Consider the following 14429-nt stretch of genomic DNA (forward strand, 5'->3'; position numbering starts at 1 on the left):
ATGTTAAACAATGTAAGATGAACAACTTAAAATGCCTAGTATGAGAACCATGAAATCATCAGAACTGTGTCTGCACCTATGATATTTCCTTTGGGCTGTAACAGATGACCCAGTAATTGCTTAGTGGGGACAGGGCCTTGGGTGGGAAGCAGTGATAGCACCTGCTCCATCTCCTCTCATCCTGGCCCAGTGTTTGAAAGCAAAGAAACTTAATAGCCTCCCTTTCTCCTTTTGATTTTTCATCTTGATACGTGGTTGTGAAGAAAAGTAGTAAGTAATTTATTCTACTCTAACTCCTTTAGGCTGAGAAATACTCTTCACTTCTTGGTCAACAGGCTAGTAAAAGAAAAAATATTTTTCTCCATAAATTAGAAACAAATGAACATTTTAGAAGCAAAAGAGTTTTCCTTCTTTAAAAGCAGCATTGAAAAAAAAAAAAAAAAGCAACATTACACTTGGGTCTCCTAAGCAGTACCTTCAAATCAGAAGTTTGCTTTGCCGCAGAAGAGCGATCTCAAAGACTGAAGTGCGATCTGTCAGAAAATGCGTGAGCCGGTGTAAGAGCACTTGTTCTCTCTGCTCAGGACCGTGCCTGCAGTGGCAGCCCTCAAACCATACATCTTCACTCACTGGTGCAACAGAAAGCATTATCCAATGGATGGCCAGTTATACTCGGGTCGTTATCTTGCCAAAATTTAATTTTTTTTCTCTTGGAGCCCATTTCATCAATCTGCTGTTTACTTCAGATTAGGAAAATTTTCTTCATGATCATACATTAAACTTCTATAACCAACAGTATGTTTTGTTCCTAATACATTTCATACATCATTTTACTGGGGGGGTTGGAATAAAAACCATGCTAGACATGCTAGGCAAAGTGCTCGACCGGAAAGCTATTCCTCCCAGCTCCCATGAGGGTTATTCTCCACAAACCTCCTGAAAATATCATTTAACTCAAAGAGGCGAAGCAAATGGTGAACCTCAGGCATACGGCTGTAGGGATAATCTTGGGTCATCTAAACTCCTGGCATCTCCAGAAGCACAGAGCTAGCTCTGTGCTCACCGGGATTCCAGGACGGATGTGCTGGAGGCTCGAGGATGAACATGGTCGGAAGAGCAGCTCTTAAGGAGCTCGGGGTTACGATGGTTCCTAGGAACCATCTGATCTATTTCAAAAGTAAAAATACTGCAAAGCTAGGAGACAGTAACTTTTCGTTCGGGCATGTAGTGAGAGACTCTGAAAGGACGAACGTGAAAAATAAGTTTAGAAGATGAAAATCGAACCATCGTCTCTAGTTCTTCGCTTGTGATTTCTAAGGCCGAGCTGCGGAGAAGAAGTCAGTCTGTGAGAACAGGGCAAGCGGAAGAATTAGTAGAAATTGGTGTTGAGATAAATTTAGAAAGTGAATAGAAATTTACAAAGGTTACTCTTTCATAGTATTTGTTTCTATAAAACACCTCATGTAATCTATTGTATTTATTTGATATTTATATATTTATAAGTAAACATATTTATATTATACATTTTTTTCTTTTTTTTAAGTCTGGGTCTCATTGTGTAGCCCAGGCTGGCCTCAAATGCACAGAAATCTTCCTGCCCCAGGCTCTCCAGTGCTGGGATCACAGGCGTGTGCCTCCTTGCCTGATGTGTGTTAAATTTTCTTTCATCCATGCCTCAAACCTTAGAACTGCTAAAATATCACAACCACTCCCACACAAATTGTCCACATGTTTCTTACTCAGGAGACACAAACTGTAGCAGCCACTAATGATTGTGGAATGGCCACAGTGGCAGGCTCAAGGAAAAGCAGGAGAGAAAATATTAAGACACTGACTTCTGGAGAGGAAATATTCGCACTGCCGATCGTGGACCAATTCAAGGCCATGTCATTACTGAACTGCAAGGAAGAATGAAGAAATAATTCTTGAAAACTGTGTGTAGATCAGATGAATCTAAGCAATCTCATAGGCAGGGGATCTGACATGCCTCAAACAGTGACTCTACCACTGAGAAGCAAGGAACCAGGCCCTTCTCACCCTGGGCTGGAAAGGTGGTATTTGTAAAGAGATACATATGACTAAACTTCATTTTACCTTTTTATTCATTGAAAATGAACCTTATTAAAAATTCCATTGAGCTTTGAAATGTAACTTGTACTTATTTTATAGAATTTAAAAAATTACTATTTGTAAATGAGAAATTCTTAAATTGTATAGCATGAATTGGATAAAGGTACTTTGGGTTCTACAAAGCTTTTTTACTTGCAATCATAATGCATTATATAATTTTTTAAAAGTACTAAGGAGCACCTTTATCACCCACAAACTACATAAAACAATATGATGAAAGAGTTTAGGGCTTGTCGCCATGATACACAGTTTGAACCAGATAAAACTGATGCTTCATAGGTCAGAATGGTCAGCCATCAGTAATTTTATAATATTCATTTTGATTATTAAGTTCATACTAGATATTAAACATTCAAAACATGATTAAAGCCAACAGCTAAGTTAGGAAAATTTGCAAAATGCTCAAGTACAGAAGTCGATTCTTTGAAAAGGAAGAGTGATGGTCTTATGATAAATTTATCTCTTTAGATAAGAGCAGTAGCAGTGTAATCCCCACAGTTATTAACAGAGAACCCAAGACTTCCTACTCTTAGCACAAGCCACTGAATTTCCAATTTCATTTTCCATCAGTTCCCACAAAAGCAGCTCATGACCGATCAGATCATAAAGACAAAGTCCTGGAATCTTCTAGAGTCTCTGTGCTTAGAGTGGCCTCCCTGTGGCTCCAGCTCCTGAACTCCTATTCATTCTTTCAAACGCATTTCAAACAGCTGTCCACGGGGATGCTTTCCAAGATGCCTAAAGAAGAGCAATTTCTCTCTCCTCGGTGAATTGCCAGACTTCGTTCCTATTCCAATCCTTGCACTTCTCACACTGGATCATCATCACTGGGTGCCGTGCCTGACTTGTACAGGAAGCCGTATTTCCCTGGATAAGCGGTGAGTGTCGCTTCTCTTTAAATCTTGTGAAGTCTGCGCAGGTCAGGTAAATATGAACAGAGCAGACACTTATCAACAAAACTAAACCTCCTGTTTCCATCTCCTTTTGCTCAGTCAGAGCTAGAGAAGTATTCAAACGCTTACTATGGAGAAGACCACTGGCATACTAATAATATTTGCAAGCCTGGGGAGGAATAAACATGGTAGCGCACGAAGAAAATCACTGAACTTTATTTCAAAGTTAGGAAGCTCTTAGCACCTGTCACATACTTGTGCCTAAGTCTTTGTACCCAGGAGTGCCAGTAAGTCTTCAGTTTTGCTAAGTCTGTTCTCAGTAAAGGTGCAGTGGCAATGACCTTCCTCTGTGCATTGTCACTTCTCATGAGTCCCAGCTCCTGCTGACCTCTCCCACACCACCAGCCAGTGCTCATGAAATGACCCGTCCCGATGATGTCAGAAGACTGAATAAAGTGGAGAAAACCACTGCGCCAGGATAGCCACATATGATCTTTCAGCAGCGCAGTCAGCTCGGTTGGTGCATTTAGCTCTTTGGCAGCCGACTTTTCCAAGGCTGTATGTACTGGAAACTGACGGGATCCAATGCTAACCACTCCTCTGAAGTCCGTGCTCTGCCCCGCACGCAGACTGCCCTGTAATTTTCCGCTCTGGACAATACTAGACTACACTCACACACCTCTACTCATTGTCCTTCACCTCAGCCACTCCATCCCATGTTCTCCACTGCTCTGCATCCAGGAATACCTTTCGTTTCCCCATGCAATGAAGAAATGAATTGTTATCATAATTTTTTTTTATTTGACTTTGGTTTTAATTTCATTTCATTGCATGAAGCAGTTCATAATAACTAGAATGTGACCCATATGAGAAGCTTTCTACTGTCTTCAGGAAGTCAGGTTATTTGTGAAAAATAAGCTTCTGTAGCTCCAAACATGCTTCAAGATTTGACCATAGTTCAAAGCTCAACTGGTGAGAGCTGCATCTAATCTCATCAACTGGTGAGAAATGCATCTAATGTTAACAGGATAAAATATTGATAGAACACAAAAAGATTTCTATCTGAGATACAATAACAAGTTAAACAGTATTTTATATGTACTATTACCCATTTTATAGTACCTAGGTATTTAAAATACACCATAGGTTTTAGAAAATTCCATCACCTATCCAACAATGGAGAATAACTTAAAACACATGCTAAACTAGAGCTTGGAGGTGGACCCAATGGTAGAGTGTTTGCTTATCATACAAAACCTCTGGGTTTCGCCCTTAGCAGCTCCCATTAGAATAGTATGCTGAGGCCTGGGATACAGCTCAATGGCACAAGTGCCTACCTGGCAAGCTCAAGGGCCTGAGTTCAACACCCAGTTCCAAAATAAAATAAAATAATATACCAAAACATATGCAACCTTAAGTGTTAATTGAAATTACGTTTATTGTGAAGCTATTTAGATGTGTCAAAAACGTCATTTACTCAGCATATTGATCATAATGAGTATGTTATGAGCCGTGTTTGAGAACCTAAGGTTAAATGCTGAGAACAGGGAAAAGCCTCAGGTCCCTCCCAGGCACACGCAGACCTGTGCTTCACTAAGGTCCTAGGCAGCTCACCAGCCAACCAAGTTGACCATTAGGACTGATGGTCACACATCCCACGAAATATTCTCCTTCTCATCTGATTGAAATTCTAGCTTTCTGACTGCTCAAGTCACAAATCCCAGACTCTCGGCTCATTCCTGCCCACCAGCCAGGGTAGGGAGGGCAGGTGATACAGACAGCAAAATGAATTTACCATCACACAAGGATTGCAGGAAAAACCAGAGTTTATTTAGATTATGGAGTATACCATCAGCAGGGCAGATTTCCAGGAAAGGACACACACAGTAAAGAGGAGAGATCCAGGGTTTTATAAGGAAATGCAGGCATGGGAAAGGGTGAGATGGCAAATGTATCTGTCTTAGAAAGGTGTTTCCCAGTGGATCCTGCTCTTTGCTAATCTATCAGGAGCATTTGTCCTGTAACTAAACTTGTATATCAAAGTTGCAAATATGTAAGGTTTAGGGCTTACATTTGCATAAATGTGGGGTATCTACGTTTTCACCTTTGTGAGAAAGGCATCACTTTCACTCTGTGGAGGAACAGGTAGGCTTTGTATGTTCTTGTGTGTTCTATGGTCTTAGTCCTCCTTAGGGCAGCAATGTTCTATCAGAGAACGGTGGGTGCTGAGAATTTTAACCCTTTGTCTACCACAGCTTCTCACAACCTTCATCCAACCTAATGAGAAATCCTCTTGGCTCTACCTTTTTTTTTTTTTTTTTTTTAGGTACTGGGAATTGAACTCAGGACCTTGCGCTTCCAGGCAGGCGCTTGTGCCACTGAGCTATATCCCTGGCTCCGCTCTACCTTTAAAATTGTATCCACAGATTTCTTGCAGCCTTCCTCTTAATCCAGCCACCCTTGTATCTAGACTGGCACTTTTTCTCCTCTGCATACTGTAACCAAGAGGAGATGCGAACTAGCCATGCCACACCTTCACACTAACTTGCAAAAATTCTCCATTGTTTTCATGGATGAATCTTTAACATGGTCTACAAGCCGCCCAGTAATACCTGGCCTCCCAAGACCTTTCTGGTCCCACCTTTCCCTCCCTGCCTCAGCTTCATTGCTCTTCCAAAACATCCCATTGCTCCCATGAGGGCCTTGCTTAGCTGTGCAGTTTGTCTGCAATGTTATTCTCTCCAGAAGTGATTCCACCACCACGCCAGTTTCACTTTCTCAAGTACCTTTGCACCTACTGGTATTACCGGCACCACCTCTGCCAGCTCCAGATCTGGGGGTCCGTGACAACGTTCCACTCCTTTTCCTACAGTATACCTCATCTTTTAACACAGTAGGTAACTTCTTAAGGCATTACATTTCCTGTCATCTGCTAAGATAGAAGCTCCGGCAACAGGGGTATGTGAGACCAATGCCTCCCACACTCCTGGACCCAGCACCCAGAGCCGGTGCATATCCCACGCTTGGAAACGATGGTGATTATTCCTAAGAATGGACGCTCAGCCCAAATACAGAGCAAAAATATTTCCTGTTGTTTTTGATTCACTGAAAACCCTGACAGGATTCTGGCCTTCCTGTGACATTTATGTTCCTGCACTATTTCTTGCAGTCACATTGCAATTACCTGCATTTAAAATTTTGGCATCTGCCTGGGTCCATTCATTCACCTGACTGCTGCATTTGTTCTGCTAGACAGCTGCACGGGAACTTAACATATGGCCTCAGTGGGTATTTAAGTCACAGCAGAACTAGGTTATATTGTAAAGAAGTTTGCAGTTCTGAAAGTTCAAACTTCTTATGACTCTTGAGTAAAAAATTTAACTATCTTTTTTTTTTTTGGTTTTTCTCCAGTACCAGGACCCGAACTCACGACCTTGCGCTTGCCAGGCAGGCGCTTTGCCACTGAGCTAAATCCCCAGCCCCTAACTATCTTTTTAAATAGGGTGTATATTACTTTCCTAGGGATGTTGTCATAAATTGCAGCAACATTAGTGCCCAAAATTCCAAATTCAAGGTGTCCAGGAATCCAACAGGAAGGTGTCACCAGGGCCATGTTCCTTCCAAAGACCCTAAGAAGGTGTCTTCCCCCCTTGTGACTTCCAGTTTCTGGTGGCTCCTTCCGTGTTTAACACAAACACAGGCCACATCAATCCCAACATCTACCTCCACTTCACATGACCTTCTCTGCCGTACACCTCCGTGTGCATCTCTCCTCCTCTTTCTCTCTCTCCTTTTAAGGACACCAGTCGTTGGAATTAGAACACACTGTAAGGCCACAAAGATTTCATTACAGAAGCCGTACATAATTACATCTACAAGGATCTTTTTTCCAAATAAGGTCACATTCTGAGATGTGGAAAGGCTGAATTTTAGGAATTACTTATTTCACTGGTGAATACTTATTCCACTATGGTGCATAAAATCCACCCATGTGGGGAAATTTTAAACTCATTTATTGTATATTAATTATCCATGGTTTGTGGCTTTGTAATGTTCTACAATTTTCTTTTGCCATCTTTGAGTTATTTTGTCTTGATTCAATCTGCTTTGTTTCTCAAATGGGGCACTGAACACACCATTTATAGCCATCCATTGGAATGGTCTCCAAAGGTATTAAAAGGGTAACAAATCAATAGTTTTTGTCCGAAGCTGGAAAGCAGGTGAATTTCTCTCAAATGTTCTGTTGCACAGAAATAAAAGATTGAGCTTCAGAAAACAGACAGGAGCATAAAATTCCAGGGAGAATATTTGGAGAAACCCTCTCTAGGTAACCTTGACAGGCAGCATTATGTACTGGGTGGACACATCACTTGGCCGCATCCTGGTCCCGCAGGTTAAACATTAGGGGAGTCCCGCCCACCTTCCTGGACCAATGGCAGCGGCGCTCTCATTGCTCCACACCATACTCCGCGGAGGTGTTTAACCAGGTGCTGCCTCCCTCGAGGCTTGGCTGTAGCTAAGTGACAAACAGAAGCCTCCCACAGACTGAACCAATAGCAGCGCCTGGCAGAGAACTGTAAGGAGGATCTCATCACAGATTCCCAAAAGGGGCTCATTTGCAGGAAGCTGAGAACAAATACTTAGAATAAGTCCATGACATTTGCAATAAATGTTTGTAAGTGATGTAATATTTCCTTTGTGTATTACTCTTGTGTATGTTACAAAGCAAAGTAGTTTCCTATACTTAAGGATCTAGGGGTGAGTATTCTGTTCAGTCTGTGTATATAAATGAAAAGCAGAATAATTCTGTCTGGATAACAAGGAAAACATCTCACGAAATGTAGTCATGCAACAAAAATGAAATGAAGAGATAGAAGGGGTGAAAATCACTTTCCTTCTACCAAGGAGTTCAGAAATTTAGTTTTTAGCGGAGATAACAGAAAAGTGTTATTTTACACATATAGTTGTGGAGTCATCTACAAAGAACATCCAGAAGTTGTTATGGCTACAAGTTGCCTTGTCTTTCTCTCCGTAACCACTCAAATAACCCAGAGTTAAATGATTGTGCACTCTTGTTTCTTTCCCTACACCTCATCACATGCAAGGAATAGAAATTCTGAAAATATCAATGTTTCTCATCTTCAGGATATTTTACCTGCTGGCTTTTAATAGTTAATTGTGAGACATGAGAGAGTGGTGAGCACAGTGACCTTCCTTTAATCAGTCCTTCCAGGAAATGCACCCACCTAAAGAATATCTTCAGTAATAACCACCAGAATAGGTTATAATAGATAAGGTTGCAAAGTGATCCAGGGGTCCATAAATGCGCTTGAAAACTGTTCTTATTAGCGTCTATTCACTGTATTATAGGACAGTGCTGTTCACCTGGAAAGTCGGTGCGTCCATTCAGCACCTCTGAATCACTTTCTTTCTTTCTTTCTTTCTTTTTTTTTTGCTGCTAATAATCTGTCTTTTTTATTTTAAAAATAAAAGGAGGAAAACATTAACAGAGAGACAACTTTTTACAAAATAGCAAAAGAATAGTACAGACAATACAGAGTTACAAACAAAGTGGTAGGAAATTAACAATGCTTGTTGTATTACCTATTGATATCTTCAAAGTGGTTTCGCATGAAAACAGATAGAGTCTGAATCACTTTCAACCCCTTAACACCCTCGTCTCAAGGGTCCGGTGCCAGGCTCCCAAGTCAGTAGAAGTCTGTCTCCGGGTTTCCTGTCATCTCTCCTTTAAAAAAAGTATTCATGATCTTTGACAAAAATCCCAAAACATATACTAGAGAAAGGTAGCCTTTGCAACAAATGGTGTTGGGAAAACTGTATATCCACATATGGAATATTGAAAGTAGATCCTTATCTGTCACCCTGTAAGAAAATCAAATCAAAATGGAAGAAAGATCTAGATATAAAACCAGGAACACTGAAGCTGCTGCAGGAAACTACAAGGGAAACATTTGTAGCCCTCCACGCAGGCAAATGCTTCCTAAATTGCACTCCAAAGGCACAAAAATAACATGGACAATTAATCAATAAAACTACATCAAGTTAAAAATCTGCATGACAAAGGAAGCAACAGAGCAAAGAAATAACCTACTTAATGGCAGGAAGTTTTTCTAGCAGCTCTTCTGATAGGGAGTCAATATTTAGAATATGTGAAGAAAAAAATAACCCTCCCTGAAACAACAGGCTGAGAAAAAAGTGGGCAAATGAATTGAGTAGACATTTCTTAAACACTTCTTTTAAATCAGGAAAACCTCTTCTTTACAAAAGAATGACAAAACTCAAAATCACTTTGTGAGCAACATAGTTATTTATTCAGAGAAGATTCATTGATTTATGCTAAAATCATTGCATGGAAGATTGGAAACAGTATACCTTGACTTAGGACAATTGCCTTACATGTTTTATCTGCTCTCTGGCCTCCTAGTCTGGTTTTTTATCTGTATATATGATAATTAACCTTATAAAATCTTATAAATAAATGAATCTGATCCTGAAAAAATAAAAGAGGGGCAGAGGGAAAGAAAAAAAAAAGAATTGAAATGCGTTATGTGCATGTACCAATTCACTATAATGAATATGACCATTAGGTACTGCAAACATGTACTATAAAATGTTTTAAAAAAAGAAAAAAGAGAAAGAGAGAAAGAAAGAAAGAAAGAAAGAAAGAAGGAAAGAAAGAAAGAAAGAAAGAAAGAAAGAAAGAAAGAAAGAAAGAAAGAAAGAAAGAAAGAAAGAAAGAAAGAAAGAAAGAAAGAAAGAAGAAAGAAGAAAGAAAGAAAGAAAGAAAGAAAGAAAGAAAGAAAGAAAGAAAGAAAGAAAGAAAGAAAAGGGAAAGAAAGAGTATGATTTAAAATCCTAAAGGACTGGCTATATTATAAATAGTATGCTCAACAAAGAGAACTGGTTTGAATAAATTTTTTTACATCTATGTTTTTAGAATGTGTTTACATTTATTTATGGTATTTATTTCTGAGAACATTATTAAACTTTTTTAAAATTAAGAAAATGTCTGGAAAGCTGGACATGGTAGCACATCCCTATAATTCTAGCACTGCAGAGGCCGAGGCAGGAGGATCATAGTGAGTCTGAGGCCAGCCTGGGCTACAAAGTGAGTTCAAGACCAGCCTGAACTACATAGTGAGATCCTGTCTCAGAAAGACCAAAAACAAAAAATGTTTGGGAATACAATACTCTTACCTCAAATAATTGCCTCCGTAACTATTTATTAATTGCCAAAGGGAAGAGGTCCATTCATGATGGAGAAATCTGACAGACAGCTCCTCAAACAAGATCAGAGGTACGGTCCCCACATGCAAGGGGAACCGAGGCCCCATGTTCTCGCTGTGACACACAGTGAGGACACAGCTTCACCCCTACGTCTCCTGTCACACGCATCTGACCTGAACCTCACCGTGAGGAAGAAACTGGGTAACTCTCAACTGCAAGGCCACCTGGATTCTTGGAAAACAGCAGTGAAATGTGGAGCCAGCACAAGAAAACTAACGCATACAGGTCTCTTTGGGTTAAGAAGACTAAACCCTTATGGCAGCTGAAAGCCGTTGGTACCCATTAATTGAATCCTGAATTACTGGAATTAAATACCATGCAATGAGTTTGGAGAAGAGCTCAGAGAATTTGGTTACGGGCTGTGTGTTAGGTAACGATGGAGTTTGCTGGACAAGGTTGTCCTGAATATCACATGCATTCGGGATGGTGTCTTTCTCCCTCAGAGATGAGGTGATGCACGTAGGGAGGAAAGAGAAAGCAAGTGTTGAACGTATTCAAAACTGATGAATTGAGATAAAGAATGTATGGGTATTACATAATCTTTTAGGATAAAGGCACGCAAAATTATCCACCTGTAAAAGAGGAAAGAATCACAGGGTGTGGAGAAAAATCACAGAAGTATGATTGCTCACCAGCCCCAATGTAATTTAAAGTCACACACAACCCTTTTTGTATGGGGGAAGGAGATTCCCAGGGCAGAGTAAAAACCACCGAGCTCCCCGACGGACAGTGCACTGTCGGGCTTCTCTGAGGCGACAAGAAGGACAGCAACAGTGTGTAGCAGACTCTGTCCCCAGCCTTTGACAGACTTCTCTTCCCCAGACGTCATTTTCATTGACAAAAGCTCAGGGACCGAGGTACTTTTTTCTTTTTTGGTGAGTGGGCTTTGGAGAAGCTGCATCAAGCTTCTCCCTGAGCTGAGACCAAGGGAACCAGGGAAGGCAAATGGGGTCTTGATGTCAAGGCTCCCTGGAAGACCTTTCATCTCCTTTGGATCCTATTTCTCAGCAGTGTCGGAAATGCACATCTTCATGGTGTTGTCCTTTTAGCTACAACAGCGGGCTCCTACACCTGCATTTCATCACTTCATGGTTCAGAAACCCACTCGGGTGGTGGCGCATAGCTCCAGTCTTCCCGGTCCTGCCCAGTCTTTCAGCTGATCCTCAGAGCGTGCAGTCCTTTCTTTGGTACCTGTGCCCACTGCCTGCTTTTAAGAGTCACCTCAGAACCTGCTCTCTGCTAATCCAGATTTGCAGCTCCAACCATAAGCCAACCTTTATAACGTTAAATTTGCATTTTAAAACAATGTGCTTTTTTGGTTTTTTTTTGAGATAGGGTCTTGCCATGTAGCCCAGGCTGGCCTCAAATTCACAGAGGTCTTCCCGCCTCAGCCTCATGAGTACTGGGATTGCAGGCTTGTGCCACCATGCCCAGTTTAAAAATAAAGTTTGAAGTAAGTAATTTACTTCTTTTTATTATAATAGTGTCTTGTATGAAAACAAGACAGGGCTGAAATAACTTTTTAGTCATTCAGTAGTATTTCATGATCACTTCCCATCTGATATGGTTTTATCCATGAGGTTGGACAGATGTGCCAACAAAACAGGCAAAATGCCCTCCTTTGTGGCTATTTCATTTTCTCCTTCTTTCTAAGCTTCCTGTCCATTAAGTGGGTAAACTTCGGATGGCAGTAACATAGTAACACATTAGATGTAAATATCTTAAGTTCCCTTTCTGCACTGCAGGGTCTTATTTCAAAATCTCGATTTTTTTTTTTTCTTTAAATAGATATGCTGTGTTGGCTAATGTCTCTTTTAATGTTCTAGAAAAAATACGGTAACAAAAACAAAAACCAACACAATAGAACAGAACTACATCAGCACCACTTTTTATCTTATTAATACCCAAACCTAATGGTGGAGGCTTGGAGCTGACTTGCTGTTAGCAGGTACACTTGGTCAGAAGCCCTGAGTCCCCAGGGCCTGGCCTAGAGAGCTCATCTTCCATCCCACCCCGCTGCTCTGTTGTTCTCTGGCACTCAACCACGAGGATGTGAGCAGGTTCCCGCACCTAGGCCCTCTGCTGCGCTGTCCCACCCCGGAGCCTGCCGACTGCAGACTGAACTGCGAGTCAAAGTAAACCTCTTCTCCTCTAAGTGGGGGTGCTGAATATTCTGTCTCAATGGTGCAATGTGCCTAAGATGGAATTTGAACAGCTGTCCTCTGCTGGCAGACCTTCCACACTGCTACTTACCATGCACGTGTAGGCAGGGATGATGTAGGGCACGAGCTGGGTGGCCGGGGATGATAGAAATGGCCACATGCTTGCTGCGCAGGGTGTGCCTGAGGAAGCTGCCTTTTGTGAAACCTAGGTGTGCATTTACTGGGTGCCCCTAGGGACCTGACGTTCTGCTCACCCTGGAAACGAAGGCCTAGATTACACCAACCAGGGAAAGCATTATTTTTAGAGACCCACTCAGCCCTATAAGTGTGAGTACCCTTCCAAAAGACACAGGAGAAGCTCACCTGAATTCTCTCTGCCTTATGGCATATTCTTCTACCCAGCGGTTTCTCCCCACATTCACAAAATTATAAATAAACTTTTATTTTACGTCACTTTCATTTCCCACTTCCCCCTTCTCTGCTGGCGGCCTGGGCTCCAAGCCAGTCTTGCCCTGCTTCCCCATTCTCTGCTGGAGTGAGGTGAGAATACCCGAGAGATGGCAGAGCATCACGGGGGACCACTCTCCTCTCAAGACCACCCACCTGAGGCAGCACACCGACTGACACTTCTGGAACATGAGCCAAAGTAAGTCCTCTTTCAAGGTGTGGGAGGAGGGTGCTTTGTCCCAGCAATGATGAAAGGAACTGAGACAGATTTTGGTTATTGACAAGGGGACTCCTTCTGTGAGGATGTGGTCACATGACTCAGAAATCTTTGGAACTTGTTTGCAGGAGCAGTTTGGAAAGGCCTGGAGGTGTTGGCTTGAGAAGCCATAGGATGCTGTAAACCGATCTTGACGCGAGATTCTAATCTGAACTCAGAAGACCAGAGTGCAGCTGGAAGGGCAGATGGCAAACCAGGCTCGAGAGTTTTCAGCTGGGAACAAGGGCTCCACTGGCAACTGGACTCCAGATAATGAGCGTTGGGGCTGGGGATTTAGCTCAGTGGCACAGCGCCTGCCCAGCAAGCGCAAGGTCGTGAGTTCAATCCCCGGTACCGGAAAAAAAACAGATAATGAGTGTTATCTTCTGGCATAAAAAATTTCTAGGTTTTGCTTAAATCCTGAGGTTCACAAGAGACTCAGATTAAGGGAAATAATCTGGTGGAGGAAATTTCCAGGCATTCCAATCTTGGTGTTGTAGCATAAATACCGCTGCGGGTCATTTAACGAGCTCTGCATTAAGAATCAAGAGCACAAGGCCCAGGTAAATGATTTTAAAAGCTTTCAGTTTTCACAGAAAGATTCTGTGAAGTTTTGAGAGAGCAGAGCTTGACTGCTGAATGATTAGCATCAAACAGAAGCCAAGTACTTTGCATAAGGACGGTAAGAATGATGCCTTGAGGGCAAGTGAGGAATCAGCAAGACCCCGCCCTTTGAAGGCTGCAGTATAAAACAGTGAAAGACTTTCCTTTGAGAAGAGAGCACCAGGCCACCCTGCTCAAGAAAGGGTATCTAGGGACTTGGTTACACAGGGATTTGGTTCCCCAGGGATTTGGTTCTCATTACTCAGCCATCCAGGGATTCAGAGGCTGCTGCAGCCATAATTCAAGGGGACTTAGGTACGGCTTAAGCTGGCAAGACCACTCATATTTCACTTATATTTCAGAAGGCCTGGGAGGCCAGGCAGTGTGCCCCCCGAGAGGGCAGTGGGCAAAGCTGTAAGAGTAAAGCCAGGAGTGAAAACCCCAGGAGGTTGACATAGGGAAATGGAGCATCTGAGGAGAACTGCAAGGAGTGAGCAAAGCCAGCCCAAGAGAGAAGCCACTGGCAATGATATAGGGGAGGGGTTCCCCAAGCCTTTTGCAGCCCCTGCAAAAATCAAAAAGAAAGGTAAATATTGATGACATATAATGGAGCAGGGTAAACACCCCCAT

This window comes from Chinchilla lanigera, unplaced genomic scaffold, assembly GCF_000276665.1.
Source record: "Chinchilla lanigera isolate Chin_1 unplaced genomic scaffold, ChiLan1.0 scaffold00070, whole genome shotgun sequence".
Classification (NCBI taxonomy): Eukaryota; Metazoa; Chordata; class Mammalia; order Rodentia; family Chinchillidae; genus Chinchilla; species Chinchilla lanigera.